The sequence below is a fragment of the Ambystoma mexicanum genome, chromosome 11 (genome assembly GCF_040938575.1).
Source record: "Ambystoma mexicanum isolate Mex_15411 chromosome 11, UKY_AmexF1_1, whole genome shotgun sequence".
Lineage (NCBI taxonomy): Eukaryota > Metazoa > Chordata > Amphibia > Caudata > Ambystomatidae > Ambystoma > Ambystoma mexicanum.
The window spans coordinates 1,026,780,193-1,026,793,438 of NC_090934.1; the positions used below are offsets into that span (position 1 = coordinate 1,026,780,193).

General features: G+C 52.2%; 1 protein-coding gene across 5 annotated transcripts in view; it reads right to left on the minus strand.

The window, feature by feature from the left end:
* Positions 1–13,246, minus strand: part of DIS3L (DIS3 like exosome 3'-5' exoribonuclease) — a 1,101,103-nt gene that overhangs the window by 428,974 nt on the left and 658,883 nt on the right. The window lies entirely within an intron of this gene.

A 13,246-nucleotide genomic window follows, 5' to 3' on the forward strand; every position in this document is an offset into this window, starting at 1 on the left:
TCTGCAGAGCAGTGGAAGCAACCACACCCATAGTAGAGTGAGCCCGTAAGCCAACCGGAGGGTCCTTGCCCGCCAAACGGTAACATTCAGAGATTGTCAAATTGATCCTTCGGGGCAAGGTCTGCTTGGAAACAGCTTGACCTAAACGCGAGCCAGCGTATCCAACAAAGAGCAGATCGTCCACACTGACCTGGGACATCCGTGAGTGATCGAAACTCAAAGCTCTCCTAGGATCCAACCTATAAAGCCTCTCCTCTTCCTTACCAGGATGCGGAGGAGGATAAAACGCCGGAAGATTTACCTTCTGGCTCAAATGAAATTCTGACACAACCTTCGGTAGAAAAAAAGGATGAACCCTTAGGACAACCCTGTCCTTATGGAACACCACGAAAGGTGGCTTGGCGGAGATTGCCTGCAAATAACTCACTCTGCGTGCGGAAGTAACCGTAACTAAAAGTACAGTCTTAAAGGCAACAGTCCCAGCAGGCAAGAATGTAAGGGCTCAAACGGAGCTCCCATTAGGAACTTTAGAACCAAATTCAAATCACATCCCGGCACCTGGAAAGGTGATGGTTGAAACATTAGTTAACCCTTTTAGAAACTGAAAAATCAAAGGGGATCTTAAAATAAGAACATTCCTCAGACGAGCGCTCAAATATGGACAGCGCCGCCAGGTACCCCTTAATGGTACCTACTTGCAGGCCCTTGTGGGCTAAAGAAAGCAAAAAAGACAAAACCAAAGGAATGGAACATTGAAAAGGATCCACATTCTGTACCCTGCACCAGTCGCAGAACTTTCTCCAACAGCAACGGTACAGGGATTTTGTTGCGGGCCTTATGGCCGAAAGCAACACCTCCATCACGTCTTCAGGGAGGTCCCAATCCTTAGCCTTCATGCTTGGTTTCTGAAAGGCTGAGGTATGAGAGACTGGACCTATGGATGGAGAACTTGACCCCCCCCCTCCCGTGAGAGCAGATCGTCTTGGTAGGGAAGACGATGTGGAGGGCAGATGGACATGTCTAGAAGGTCCGGGTACCATGCTCTCCTGGCCCATGCCGGAACAATGAGGATCATCCGGAACGAACCTCCGAAACACTTGCGGAATGACGGGGAGTGGAGGGAACGCGTAAAGCAGTGGGAAGGACCACTCCACTACGAACGTGTCCCCTAAGGCTCCTCTTGGAGGAAATTCTTGCGAGCAGAATCTTTCGCCCTTCTGGTTGACACTGGTGGCGAAGAGATCCATTTGCGGGGTTCTCCAAAGGACGAAGATCTCCAAAAGAACTTCCTGAGCCAGCTCCCACTCGTGAGAGACCATGCTCTGGCCTGCTCAGAGCGTCCGCTGCCGTGTTTTAGTCTCCGGCCAGATGAACTGCCGAGATCGAAATTTCCTGCTGGATGGCCCAGAACCAGAGCTGCATCGCCTCCCTGCACAATGGGAGTGACCATGCCCCCCCTTTTTGTTGAGGTAGTGCATGGCCACTGTATTGTCTGTCATAATCAGGACATTCTTCCCACGCACAGACGGCAGAAAAGCCTTCAGGGCTAGCCTGACAGCCCGCAGCTCTAACAGATTGATGTGGAGTCTGGACTCCGACGGAGACCAACGGCCGCTGACCGTCAACTCGTTAGCTCCCCACCCCGTGAGGGATGCGTCCATCAGCTCCGGCCACGGTTGCCAAAACGGAGCCCCATCAATAGATTTCCTTCGATGGCCCACCACAGAAGGTCCTGGGCGACCGAGGGCAGAATCTGACATCTTGCCAGAGAACTGCGACCACTGCATCTTGAGAGCCCACTGCAGAGATCTCATCCACAGTCTGGCCTCTGGCACCGGGAAAATGCAGGATGCCATGAGGCCGAGCAACCTCAAGAACTCGAACGCCGGGAGACTCTGGGCATGTTGAAACTTGTTCACCATCTGCAGAATGTGATGAGCCCTCACCTGGGGAGGCGAACACAGCCCCGGGGACGTGTCGAGCACTGCTCTGATGTACTGGAGCCGCTGGGTAGGTGTCACATGAGACTCCTTTAAGTTGAGGGATAAGCCCAGCTTGTGGAGGGAGTGGCAGGTGACGGACAGATGATCCAGGACTTGCTCGGGAGAGCGCGCCCTGATCAACCAATCGTCCAGGTAGGGGTAGACGTGAATCCCCCTTTCCCGAGATGCACTGCCACCACCATCAGCTTGGTGAAGACCCTCGGGCGGAGGTCAATCCGAACGGCAGGACCCGAAACAGAAAATGTGAGTCGCAAACCACGAACCTCAGGTACTTCCTGTGCTTGGGAGGAATCGGCACATGAAAGTAAGCATCCTTGAGGTCGACAGACACCAACCAATCCTGAAATTGAAGGGCCTGGAGGACTTGAGAAAGAGTAACCATCTTGAACTTGTCCTTCCTGAGGATCTTGTTCAAACCACGCAAGTCCATGATGGGTCTCAATCCTCTGTCTTTTTTCGGGATCATAAAATATGGGGAATAGGCGGAGGTTGACGTACTGCAGCGCTCAAGGACTTTGCTGCAGCTTTGGAGGTCTGCAACCTCTCAAGGCTCTCGTCAGCCTTGCTGGCAAAAAGATGGACCCCATCAAAGAGCATGTTGAGAAGCCGGGACTGTACATCAGGAGCAAACCCCAACTTCCACAACCACGCAAACCTGCGCATCACGGTGCTCGCCGCCATGGACCGGCTGACAGTCTGCCAAGTCCAGACCCGACTGAACGGATTCACACATAGCATCCTTAGCATCTTGCACGAGGGCTAGAAAGCCATCCCGTTTCTCCCATTCAGGAATATGTTCACCGCCAAAGATACACAATTCCACAGAGTGTGAGTGAATCTTGCTAAGCCACAAACAGAGTTGGCTGCCTTTAAAGCCATACCCCCATATGAAAATACTTTCTTCGCCCAAACATCAAAGTGCTTGTCGTCCCTATCAGGAGGGATGGTAGAGTACGCAGCCTGCTTCGCTGGGGCCGTAGCCGCTTGCACCACCAAACTCTCCAGAGTGGGGTGCGTAGACCAGTAGCAGGGGTTACCACTGGCTGGACGGTATTTTTTCAGAAGCAACTTGTTCACTGCCGGACTCTCCGGAGCAGTCCAAGCCGCCTCCAGCCTTCTTTGTAAGGCCATATGAAATGGTAACACCGGGTCAGTGTGTGGACCTTGGTCCAAAATATCTGTCAGGTCAACCTGCAGAAAATCCACAGGTGGAGCAGACCACCCCAAGTACTCAGTCACCCTCAACATAAGCCGCCTGTATGAGGACTTGGCATGCGTACCAGGCTCAGGCCTGCCAAACTCAACCTCCGGAGAGGTGTCCAGACCACTGGCGTCATGTAAGGACTGATGTAGGTCTTCCATCTGGCTGTGACCAGACAACAGGTCATCAGGAACCTCAGAAGGTACAACCCCCTCCTCATCCGACCCTTCTTCCACCTCTGAAATATAGTCCAGAGGCGGGAACAAATCAAGCCTGGGGGGGATGACCAGAGAAGGGCTCAAAGACAGGCCTCACTGATTTACTGAGGGCCTTCCTCAGGGTTTCCAAAGCCCTCCAGGGCACCTCCGGTGATACCGGCTCAAAAGGCGTCGAGGGCGCTGATTAAATTGGCGTCGACATCGACCGAGGCGCCGACGGCTTCGACAACAGCTTCGAGGCCGGAGCCCCTGAGCGTGTCCTTAGATGGTCTTGTCGACTACTTCCTCGGAGCCGCAACCTCGAGAGAGTCCCCTCGACGGACATGGTACCGACGGCGTCAATGCCTTCTTAGAAGGCCTTGCAGGCTCCGACGGTCTCGAGGACCTGGATCTGGCATGGCTATGGTGATCAGCCTTGTCCGATCGGGACCTCGACGGCTCCCGATGATCGCGCTGACTGCCCGAGCCCGAAGGCGTGCGAGCGGTGGCTCTAGCATGTTCCTTGCCGGCTTCTCTCGAAGGCGTGGACGGAACGGTGCCCTGCGATTCGAAAATCGCCATCATCTCCTTGCAAAATGCATCCCATTCCGCTGGAGATGAATGCTTGGTGGGAAAAGCAACCCGCCGTCTGGCGGAGCCCTCAGATGAGGACGGGGAAGGCGTCCGATGACGGCGCTTCCGAGAATGCCTAGAAGAGGCAGAGGTATGGCGGGAACCACTCCGAGACCGAGACACCCTGGACTTACTCCGACGCGGAGAGTCGCCCCTCGAGTCGTTGGTCGAAAGCCCAGCAGATTTTGGCCTTCGGGTTTTAGATACCCTACCTACCGTTAGCTTCTTCCGCTTCCCGCAAGGACTTTGAAGTCAGGGACTGGCAGTCATCTCAGTCGTCCGTGGCATGGCTCTCGCCAAGGCACCAGAGGCAGATGTCATGCAGGTCTGTGATGGACATTTTGGAACTGCAGTCGCAACACTTTTTGAAGCCCGACTTCGGGGTAGAAGACGACAAAGACATGATCTGAACTTTCACAAACGAAGCAGAAGAATCGAACACGGCGAGATTCTGAAGCGAACACGTTCACGGAAAAATCAGAACTGAGACTACGGGTATCGTGCGTCCTAGATATAACATCCAGTGACGTCGACTGTCGAAGGAGGTCCTCGAGGGAGCGTATCGACATCATCGACGCAAGAGGCCTACACAGAAAAAGTTTTTCGAAGCAGCACAGCTGTGGTAATTACTGTCAAAGATGTGGAATACGTCATAGGACACAATCCCCTTGAAATACATTTACAGGTAACTAAGACTTCTCCAGCATTGGATCTTTCATAGATTCAGATGCTTGAATAGAATACCAAGCAGTTAAAAAAAAAAAAAACATGCCACCATCATTTCTGATCAAACCTTTACCATGCAGCAACACAACGGTTACATACTCAGGGAAAGGTGGGAAAAGGAGGCTGGTCCTACCTTATGCAAAGAGGTGGCAGAGCACTTCCTGTCCAACTGCAGCTTCTTTGTTGGTATCTTCAGCAAGGCAGTAGTGTTTAGCGAACATGTGCAGAGTGCTCCACGTGGCGGCTCTGAATATGTCCTTCAAGGCCACCCCTGCGTGGAACGCTGTTGACGCCGCTCTGCCTCTGGTGGAGTGCGCTGAGGGAAGTTTGGGAAGGGGGTTGCCTTTCATTAGATGGCTGTGGGTGATGCAAGAAGAGACCCAGCGCGCCAGACCTTGTTTGGAAATATGCTGGCCCTTTGTATAGCCAAAGAAGGCGATGAACAGTCTATTTGAAGAACGGAACGCTCTAGTCCTTTGCAAATAAAACTTTAAAAACTCTTGCTATGTCCAGAGAATGCAATGTTCGTTCTGCTTCCGAAGAATGATTCTGGAAGAAAGTTGGTAAAATATTGCGTTCTGTGAGCGTCATTTCCGATATTACCTTCAGGAGGAACTTAAGGTGTGGTTTTAAAATGACATGGTCCTTATGGAACAAGGTCAAGGGAGGTTCAGATGATAAGGCTTGTAACTCACTGATCCTCCTGGCCGAAGTAATGGCTATCAAGAAAGACGTGTTCCATGACAAGAATTTTATGTCGCACCTGTGAATGGGCTCGTAAGGAGGCTCCATGAGGGCAGTTAGCACAGTGTTCAAGCTCCAAGTTGGAACCGGCGTAGGCGGCTATGTACGCAAAAGTTCTTTAAGGAACACCTTAACGGCCGGAAGCGAGAGTAGGGACTCCGTCTTCGGGGCCGTCGTGTACACCACAATGGCTGATCGGTGGACCTTGATCGAAGACAGTGAAAGACCTGATTTGGCTAGGTGGAATAAGTAGGGAAGTACTTGCTCAACCAAGGCAATGAGAGGATCAATAGCATACGTCTCAAACCACTTGGAAAAACGAGTCCATTGCCTAGTGTAAGTGATGCATGTAGAAGGAGCCCTTGAGGCCCGGATTATGTCCCAGCACTCTGCAGGCAGATTGCGATTCATCAGTTTACGCTGCTCAGAAACCAGGCCTTGAGAGACAGGCTTGCTGGATCGTGATGGAGGACCTTGCGGTTCTGTTGCGTCAATAGATACTGATGCGCTTTGCGGTGAATCGGGGGCATCGGGACAGGTGCTGTAGGGTCGAGTACCAGACCGGTCATGCCCTGTCCGGTGCAATTAGGATCATAGAAAACCTCTGCTCTTTCAGTCTGCGTAGTATCCTAGAAATGAGGTGAGAGGGGGGGTGCATATAGGAATTTCCCAGTCCAATCCACTGAGAACGCGTCTCCTACTGACTCGCTCTCTGGGTATCTGGAGGCGAACATTTTGCATTTCTTGTTGGCCCGGTTGGCAAAAAGATCGAAATGTGGATGGCCCCATAAGGCGAAGATCCGTTGGGCTTCCTTCTCGTCCAGCTCCCACTCGTGAGAAGACGTGTAATCTCTGCTTAGTTTGTCCGCTAAGACATTGTCCACTTCCGGAAGGTGTTCCCCCTTGATTTGGACTCTGGTGCAAGGCCCATGCCCATAGTAGTTGAGCTTCTTGAGATAAGATCTGACCTCGTGCCTCCTTGCTGGTTTGTGTAGTGCAAGGTGGTCATGTTGTCTGTCTGTACAGTGAGTACCTGTCCTGCCACTACTGGAAGAAAAGTGCGTTGCAGAGGGCCTGGGAGGGAAGAGGTGAGGAGGAGACTGCAGAGGGGTTGGCTAGTTCCCTTCAGATTTTAAAGAATTCAGCCGTGTTGTTGGATGCACTAGAGACGTGGGCCTGGATGTGGGTTCTTTTCTTAGTGCGGACTGAGAGTCTGCTGCCACTTCCATTCCACAGCTCTGCACTGGTGTTTCAGGGCTGCAAGTTCGGAGTCGAAATAGGTGTTGCGCTAAGAGGCATGTTTCAGGTGGATCCTCATGACTGGGGCAAGAATGTCAAGGGTATTGGTAATGGCAAATGGAGGTTGCTGAGCAGAGGTAGAGTCTGTAGTGGGGAGAGGGGGGGATGAAGGTAGATGCAAAGGCAGCAACTGACACTTGTTTGATCAGACTGATGTTTGTGAAAGAGGTTGGATATGCTGGGAGAGGTGTGGTCCAGAAGGGCGAGAGGACCCAGAGGAGAGAGTGATCTGACCAGGAGAGTGGGGTGGTCAGTGGGGAGCAGAGTGAAAGATCAGTTTGGATGAAGGCATCCAGGGTTTGTCCAGCCCAGTGGGTAGGACCAGAAGGGAGAATGGAGAGGGAGAATGGTGCAGAGCTCATGAAAGAGTGGGGCCGTGACTGAGGAGCCAAGCTGGATGTTAAAATCACCCATGAAAGGAGTTTAGCGGTGGTAGTGAGAGAGGAGAAATCAGCCCATTCAAAGAGGAACAGGGTGGTGGAGCCAGGTGGCCTGTAGATGGTGGCAATGGTCAGTGAGGAGGTGGGAGAGATGACCAACTTGCAGACCAGGCTCTCGAAGGAAGAGTAAGGATGGGTGGGTATGAGGGAAGAAGGGATCCACTCAGGGAAGAGAAGAGCAACTCCACCGCCTGCACGGTTAGGGCGGGCAAGGCTTGGAGATGATCGTATAGCCATTAGGGAGAAGAGTCAAAAGCAGTGACTGAGGGGACCGCCAGGGTGCGCAGAGATGTTCCAACGCTCCTTCGTCTACCTCCCTCCTTGGGCTTGTGTAAAGGGTCTTGAGGCCCCCCCCCTTAACCGCCCCAGGAGAGGTGATCCGACCCCCCCGGGGTCTGCATGAAACCTACGAGCACCAGTTGGGGGAAACCCCGACTCCTGAAGGTGTCACGGAGCCGTAGATCCAAGCGGGCTCCTTTTGGCGGCAGTGAGCAAAGCCCGGCTCCCGTCTGTTTCTCCACGGCCACAGGGGCATCACTGCGGTGGGGGAGGGGATCACAGCCCTGCCTCCAGGAGCCCCTGCAGGGCTATTGCCTCCACTGCGGTGTCCTGCTGGGTCCGTGAACGTGGCCCCCACCGCAGTATAATCAGAGCGGTGTAATTCCAGGAATCTGCTCGTCGGCAGAGAAGCAGAGCTCAATTTAAGCGGAGGGTGAAGGCGTCACGGTGGGGGAGCTGTTGGGCCATTCCGCGAGTGGAGGGAAGGCCCCCCCCCGCTTCACCTGGACGTGGGGCAGGCTCCCCCACCCCACAAATTTTGCTGCGTCTGAAGCCGACGGAGGGATCGCTGCAGGTGGAGCTCTCTGATTAATCTTGGCCCTGGCGTCACGGGGACGCTGAGGCGACTGGCTGCACTCCACCGTGGACTCCAGCATCAGCATGAACGCAGAGCAGCTTGTTTGTGGGTCTGAGGGCCCGTTCAAGTACCAGGTCGGTGCTCCAGATCCCCTCCCCTCACCTGTATTTTCAGGGAGGACTCCCTCAGACCCGTTCAGCCAAATAGTCAATAAAAAAATAAAATAAAAATTCTTTGGGGCTGGAGTCAGGATCCATGGTTTGTTAAGATTACTTGCGACCCTCCCCCCTATACTACTGATGTGAGAGAGTGGGGTAGCCCATGCTGGGGGCGTGATCCACGTGGCCTGCCCCTCCTTTGTAGCTGGTCATCCTCCTTAACTACCCCAGCCTTCGCCTGAACCTACTGCAGCCTTACGGTGCCTTCTTTGTTGATAAAGTATCCAAGGGTCACCGCCTCCATCAGCCTGGTCTACCTTCCCTCCTGGCTTCGACTCCTTGAGGCCGCCTTCTACAGACCGACCCTTGGCCCTTTGGACATTTCCTCTCTGCCCAGTATACAATTAGAGGGCCAACTCTGTTCAGTGTGGCCTGGTGTTTCCATGAGCTGGCCTGCTTTTTTGCAGAGATTTCGTCGCACGCCCTCAACCTCTCCCGCTCGTCCTACAATGGCGAACCAGATGCAGCCTGAACCACTCGACTCCAGCTCTGTAACCAGGGGTATGGCTGCCCTCTTACAAGAGATCCGGGGATTCAGAGCGGATATAACTGGGAGGCTGGACACACTGGATAAAAAGGTTGACTCTATTGATGACCAGCTTCAGGGCTGGAAGCAACTACTGACCAAGTTGACACTCTTGAAACCCAGTTAGACATGTGCTTGGCGGAGTTGGAGCGAAGGGAAGAAAAATGTTAATTGAAACTCTATGATTTGGAAAATAGAAAACGTCAATGCAATCTAAGATTCCTGGGCTTTCCGGAACGCAAGGGTGAGATTCAATCAAACATTGTTAAAGCTGTCAATTCTGTCATCAGGACACTCTTTGAAGATGCCAACACCAATGAACCAACCATCAACAGCACACAGAGCTGGGGCTTCCAACAAAGGCCCCAGATCCGTCCTTGTGCGATTCCACTATTTCTCTGAGAAAAGCAGAATTTTGGAGGTGGCCCGCAAGAAGGGCCCTGTCGAATGGGAGGGTGCGCAGATCTCGATTTACCAGGACCTGTCGGCCTTCACCCTGGCGAGGAGTCTGCTTTGCTCCCCTCTGACAAAAATTCTGCCATCTAGGGGCGTACGATACCAGTGGGGATACCCCTTCTCACTTTCTTTTGAACTTGAGGGTTACAAGTACGCCTTGGTTACAGAAGATGATATCCGCAGGGTGTCTCAGGAACTCATGGCCGATTTGAGCAAGGCACCCACTGCAGAGGGTCAAGAGCGAGCTCCATCCGGCCCTATGGGATCTAAAATCCCTTTGGAGGGACGTAAAGTCCGCGGTCACAGGAAGTTTAGAAGGGGGACCCCGGCTTCGATAAGCTCTTCCAATGCCTGAGGTTTTTTCGTTCACATGTGGGGTCGCCTCAGGTGGAGTAGGAGACTCAAAGTAGCGAGTTGAAGCCTGTTGCGGCCAGTGGTGTCCGTGTAGTGGGCCCAGTCTGGTCTTGTGCTAGCAGCACTCTGGTTTAATCTGGTCATTGCATGTATTTTGCTCAGGGGTTTGGGGGGTGGGTTGTTGTCAGTTTTGAAGAGTTTCTGAGCCTGGAAGGGGGGAGACACTGGTGGTCTGGTTAAGCGACAAGAGGATGTCGCTCGGAGTCCAGGCGTTCAGGGGTAGGGAGGGGAGGGGGATGGGGTATTGGGTTTGTTTTTTGGCGTTACGACTCATGTTTATCAAACCTCCTGGGCTTTCCCGGGTATGCAAGTTACTTTGAGGGCAACTGTGGCTTACATAATCGGTGTGGGAGGGATGACACCAATAGCTCCTTAGATGGAGCCGTACACTACTTTCATTTCTTTGATGGATGATGCACTGCAAATGTTGACGGTGGGGTCCCTAAACGTGCAAGGTCTTAATTCTCCTAGTAAAAGGTCGATGGTGGTTGGAGAATTCACTAGGCTGTAGCTCCACTTTCTATTCTCACAAGAAACTCACTGGGTTAAGGGTAAGGAGCCACACTTCAGAGCTAGAGCTATAAAACAGGTTTATAGCTCACCCTTTATAGCAAAAAAATGTGGAGTTGCCCTTTTGGTCTCACCCAAAGCTAATTTCTCCCCTAGTGCCCAAAGGTCCAACCCAGAGGGGCGATATATTACCGTCAAAGGGGAATCAAGGGGTAGGCTATTTACCCTGGTGTGTATCTATGCCCCAAATGAAGCGCAGGATCTCTTCTTGGAGGGGACGAAGGAGAAAATTATGGCATTCACGGAGGGGACCCTTTTGGTGGGGGTGGGGGTACTTCAACATGGTTCTCATTCCTGATAGGGACAGAAGTCTACCAATTCCTGTCCGGACCTGCGCCTTCAGAGGATGTTGGCGCCTGTATTGCAAAGAGCTAATGGGGAACGGGGATTGTGGGATTTGCACACCCCAAAGCAGGGTCATGATCCATATTTCATTTTTTTTCAAAACCTCACGCAATGTTCTCTAGAATTGATTAGGTCCTCTTAGATTCCTCGCTCCGGGAGCATGTTTGAGTTTGGGCTGGAGCCCATCCTGTGGTCCGACCACGATTTGGTTAAGATCAGGTTGGGCGTTGCTCCTCCCCCCCTCATCTGGAGTGCGATGGACATGCAACGACTCTACTGCGGGACACAGAGGTGAGGCAATCGCTCCTGGCCACCATAAAAGAATACTTCACTATTAATGATAATGGGGACGTTGGTGTCATGGGGGTATGGGACTCGTTTAACACCACTTTTAGAGGTTCCCTTACGGAGATAGGCTCGAGGAAAATGAGGGAGATGAGTGGCGAGAAGAAAAACCAGAGTGAAAAGATTGCCGCTGTCCGACTAGGGGGAAAATTGAAGTCGCAGATGTTCCTGGGTAGGTGGGGGGAACTGCAACAGCTTCATTCAAAGCTTGCAGCCCTCCTTGTAGGTCAGACGGAAAGGAAACTGTCTTTCTTAAAGCAGAAATATATGGAGAAAGGGGAAAAACGGACAGGATATTGGCCTGGAGGCTGAGGGAACTCAAACACAGAAGGAGAATAGACTCCATTCGATCCCCTGAGGGTGATAAGATTTTACGAGTTGGCTCTATTGCAGAACAATTTTGATTATATTATGAGCGCCTGTACTCATCGGAATACGGTGGGGATGGAGCCGATGTTGACCAATTCCCGGATTCCCTCCCTCCCCCCAGACAGGGCTGACCCTCTGGAGCTTCCCATCACCCCACAAGAAATCGTAGATATTATCTCTTCCCTGTAAAGAGGCACGGCTCCAGGAGACGACGGCTTTACGGTCTGCTTTTATAAAACGTATCCCACACTCCATGATGTCCACCTTAATAGTGGTTCTGCCCAAAGAAGGAAAAGACCCCACCCAATGCCCCATTTCCCTCCTAAACACGGATGTTAACATTTTGGCCAAACTCTTAGCCAATAGGCTAGCGGAGCTCCTTCCGTCCCTGGTGCATGGGGACCAGGTAGGGTTTTATTCCTGGCCGTCAAGGGTCTGATAACGTGAGAAAGACCCTGGACCTCATGCACGTGGTCTCGAGGCAGGATTTGGAGGGCTACCTTCTTTCGTTGGACTCAGAAAAGTCCTTCGACCGGATTGAATGGCCTTACATGAGGAAAGTACTTCGAAATATGGGATTGGGAGATAGATTTTGTGGGTGTGTCTCCGCTCTGAATAATGGCACTTTAGCAAGGGTCTTGGTTAACGGCTGCACCTCGGCAGCCTTGCACCTTTCCAGGGGGACCCGCCAGGGTTGCCCTCTGTCTATCCCCTTCTATATGCTCTAGCGATGGAGCCTCTGGCCATTGCAGTCAGAGCGGATTGTGGGATCCCAGGGGTCAAATGTGGCGATTGTGAATTCAAATTATCCTTGTTTGCGGACAATATTCTGGCCCATTTGACCGACCTTCATACTTCCCTTCCTCGGCTACTTAATCTCATTGGCCTTCTTCAGTGCCTTTTCGGGGCTCAAGGTCAATGTGACTAAATCCTGTATAATGCCGATGAGTATCAGAGACCAGGGAATTAGGGGGCAAACTGAGGTGCAGGGTATGAGAATAGAATGGAAGACTACTTTGAACACATGATTTAGGTCCCTGGGGATAATGGTGCCCAGGTACAAACTCAAATCCCCCCCCAATCATGGCTAAAATAAGCAGCGACCTTGTATGGGCACCCCTTACGCTCTCCTGGTTCGGGCGCATGGTCACGATAAAAATGAACACATTACCTAGACTTCTTTATCTCTTTTCGACCCTCCCTATTGTCATCCCAGAAGCTTTCTTTGAGGAGTTACAGGCCCGCCTTGTCCGCTTCACCTGGAATGGCAAAGAGGGCAAGAATCAAGTTCTCCACCTTGTCTTTACCAAAAACATGCTGGGGTTTTGCCCTCCCCGACTTTAGGTTATACCGTAAGGCGGCCCAGCTTCGGGTGATGCTGGAGCGCATGAGGGACGATCTAGGGACCTATTGGACCTATCTTGAGGATACTCACTCCCATCCGAAAAAGGTTAGATTTTTTTGTGGGTTCCACCCAACTCTCTCCCTGTGCATCTTAAATCCCACCCTACGCTTGCGGTCTCGTGGGCTTCCTGGAAACCGAATAAGGACAATAAACTGCTTTCCACCTGGCATTCTCCCCTATCGTCTCTTTGGGGTCTCCCTTTCAATCTCGGTTCCAGGGGTTTTCAGGATACTCAGTCGTGGTTGGACAAAGGCTTGGAGAGGGCAGCACAGCTTTTTCATCAAGAGGGCTTTAAGGAATGCGGCCAGCTGTCGGAGGCTTTGAGAGATGACCCCCTCCCTGTCTTTGAATACCTACGTTTGAAGGGGATCCTTACCAACTCTAAGTGGCTGGCCGACTTGACCCGCCCCCTCACCCCTTTTGAGCAATTTTGGTAGAATCCCCTATGAGGAAGGGCTCCCTTTCTAAGATTTACAAGATCCTCATCACGGCTAGCTTG